The sequence below is a fragment of the Trachypithecus francoisi genome, unplaced genomic scaffold (assembly GCF_009764315.1).
Source record: "Trachypithecus francoisi isolate TF-2019V2 unplaced genomic scaffold, Tfra_2.0 Lachesis_group1, whole genome shotgun sequence".
NCBI lineage: Eukaryota > Metazoa > Chordata > Mammalia > Primates > Cercopithecidae > Trachypithecus > Trachypithecus francoisi.
Window position 1 is genome coordinate 40,625,982 of NW_022681454.1, and position 3,329 is coordinate 40,629,310.

Sequence of the window (3,329 nt, forward strand, 5' to 3'; positions counted from 1 at the left end):
ACATGGCGGGCGCCTGTAGTCCCAGCTGCTTGGGAGGCTGAGGCAGGAGAATGGCGTAAACCCAGGAGGCGGAGCTTGCAGTGAGCTGAGACCCGGCCACTGCACTCCAGCCTGGGCGGCAGAGCGAGACTCCGTCTCAAAAAAAATAAAAAATAAAAAAAAATAAAACATGCATGTGTCTCCCTTTTATTTTTTTTTTAAACAAGTAGATTCTACAACTAAGTTACTACCAGAACACAATTATCATCTGGTTTTTCTTTTTTTTTTTTTTTTTTGAGACGGAGTCTCGCTCTATCGCCCAGGCTGGAGTGCAGTGGCCGGATCTCAGCTCACTGCAAGCTCCGCCTTCCGGGTTTACGCCATTCTCCTGCCTCAGCCTCCCAAGTAGCTGGGACTACAGGCGCCCGCCACCTCGCCCGGCTAGTTTTTTGTATTTTTTTAGTAGAGACGGGGTTTCACCGGGTTAGCCAGGATGGTCTCGATCTCCTGACCTTGTGATCCGCCCTTCTCGGCCTCCCAAAGTGCTGGGATTACAGGCTTGAGCCACCGCGCCCGGCCTGGTTTTTCATTTATCTGTTGTAATTGACCTAGATTGCTTAAACATAAGACTGTAGCAGCAACAAAGAAATACACAGGCTAGGAAGCGGAGCTCAATTAAGAACAGACAAAGCAGAAGAAAAAGAGAATAGAAAAGGAGTCATATGTAGGGTTCAATGGGAAAGGCAAGCAGTTCAAGCTGGAGCAGTGTGAATAGAACCATATGAGTTGAGCAATCCTAAATAATCATGCTATCCAGATTTTTCAAGAAAACCTTTTTTGAGTCACTTGAAAACATATAATTCTACATTTAAAACAAGGTAGGAACCAGGTTCTATGGCTCACGCCTGCAATCCCAGCACTTTGGGAGACTGAAGTGGGCAGATCGCTTGATCTGAGTTCAAGGCCAACCTGGACGACACAGCAAAACCCCATTTCTACCAAAAAAAAAAAAAAAAAAAATACAAAAATTAGTCAGGCATGGTGGCATATGCCTGTAGTCCCAGTTACTTGGGAGGCTGAGTTGGAAAGATCACTTGAGCCTGGTAGGCAGAGGTTGCAGTGGGCTGAGATCATGCCACTGCACTCCAGCCTGGGCGACAGAACCAGACCCTATCTCAAAAAAAATAAAATAAAAAAAAAAACAGGGTAGCATTGGCATATGGAGTAAATACTGAACTGTATTGACATGCTTATGCTAAAAAATTATTTGTTGTTTATCTAAAATTCAGATTTAACTGGGCATCCTATAAATTATCTGGCAACCCTAACTGTACATGCAATAAAAAAAAATCATAAACAACTTATCAATTTGCCAGCAGATGGCTCCCCAAATCTAGTTTAGAATGAAATAGCACATCCAAACATAGTGAGAAATCATTATTGTTTCAGGGCTTTTGTTTTGAGTGTTTGTGTGACTGGCCTGGTCTGATTGGATTCATTTTTTGCCAGGGGTGGTGGGATGGGGCAGTGATAATTTTTATGTAGTTATATAAAAATATTAAATATCTCATACCATCATTTCACATGATTCTTCATGATCCTTAACTTTAACGTTAAAATGAAAAGGAAATCGCAATTTAATTTTCCGTATTTTTTTCTTGTATATTTGCTCAAGCATTTAAATACCAAGGCAACATGCATAATTTCAGTATAAGGTGAGTCTGACATTTTGCAAAGGAATTCCATGCCCATTAGATTATGTATGCTGAGCATCAGGTTAGGGATCTTTATAAAAACTCTACCTTTGCCTGTTTCATGCAGTCTGATTTGCTAGAATATTTTAGCATTGAGGCATAAGCTTTGTTTTGACTCCAAAGCACACACCCAGCGCTCCCAATGAAATAATTGATTCAGTGGAATTTTTAGATCTGCCACAATTTTACCAACCCTTTGCGAATGCCAGAATACCTCCGAAAACAATTGAGCTTAGACTCCGGTGAAAAAGATAAGAAGCATTGTCAAGAAACACATAATAATTAAGTTACATTTCCCACATTTCTATTAATACATAAAGTAAAACTAAATTTTGGATTTTTAAAAACTGCTGTCGTATACTATTCATTCTTAGTTTCCCACTGGTTTAACAGAATCCTTCAAAGAATGTGCTGAGAAACCATGATTATTCTATAATAATGGCTTTCCTGCATTGCAAAAGAATTAGGCTAAAATGTTCTCATACACCATGAAGGGCACTATTTTAATGTGGCATTCACAATAAGAGTGTATATGTCATGCTAGAAATGGTCTCCATCCTCCAATGCTCTGTGCCCCAGAAGGGTGCCCTGAATGGAATGCATCAAAGGGCTCGTTTGCTCTCAGACTGTGGGTTGGAATCAGCCAATTGTAGACATTTCAGCAGATGGGGAGAGTGGGAAAAGTGACATCAGAAATATGTTTCTCCAGCTCACTCTACTGGTGAGTTGCCACGGGTTGGATGCAAACTTCTACTGAAGGCTATAGGTTCTATCAGGTGATCTTTTCTTTTCTTTTTCTTTTTTCTTTTCCTTCTTTTTTTCTTTTTGGAGACAGAGTCTCGCTCTATCGCCCAGGCTGGAGTAGTGCAGGGGAACCATCTTGGCTCACTGCAACCTCCGCCTCCCAGGTTCAAGTGATTCTCCTGCCTCAGCCTCTTGAGTAGCTGGGATTACAGGCACGTGCCACCACGCCCAGCTAATTTTTGTATTTTTAGTAAAGATGGGGTTTCATCTTGCTGGCCAGGCTGGTCTCAAACTCCTGGCCTCATGTGATCTACCTGCCTTGACCTCCCAAAGTGCTGGGATTCCAGGCGTGAGCCACCACACCTGGCCTATCAGGTGACCTTTTCTAAACAGACCTTTCCTGACTCCCTTCTCCCAAATCTGGGGCAGAGCTCCTACGTGCTCCACTGGGCCTTTAGATGCCAGTCTCACTATACTGCACTATAATCTTCTGCCCACCCGTTGCAACTGTAAGTCTCCACAAGACTAGGAACCGTGTCTTATTTTTGTCTTAGTGATAGCAGACGTTCAGTAAATCTTCACTTAATTTGATAAAAGACTTCATAATAAAACTTTAAATAATCTTTTTAAATCTCTAAAAAAACTTTTAATAATAAAAAGAGTATTTCTCTAACTCTTTTTCACATGAACAAGGGCAAAATCCTGCTGGGTCTTAAAAAATTAAGAAATCTTAAATGAGTCACTGAAAAGCCTGGTTTAATATTCTTCTCTTAATAAAGATTTATTGATTTATTTATATATAGAGATGGGGTCTCACTATATTGCCCAGGTTAGCCTTGAACTCCTCAGCTT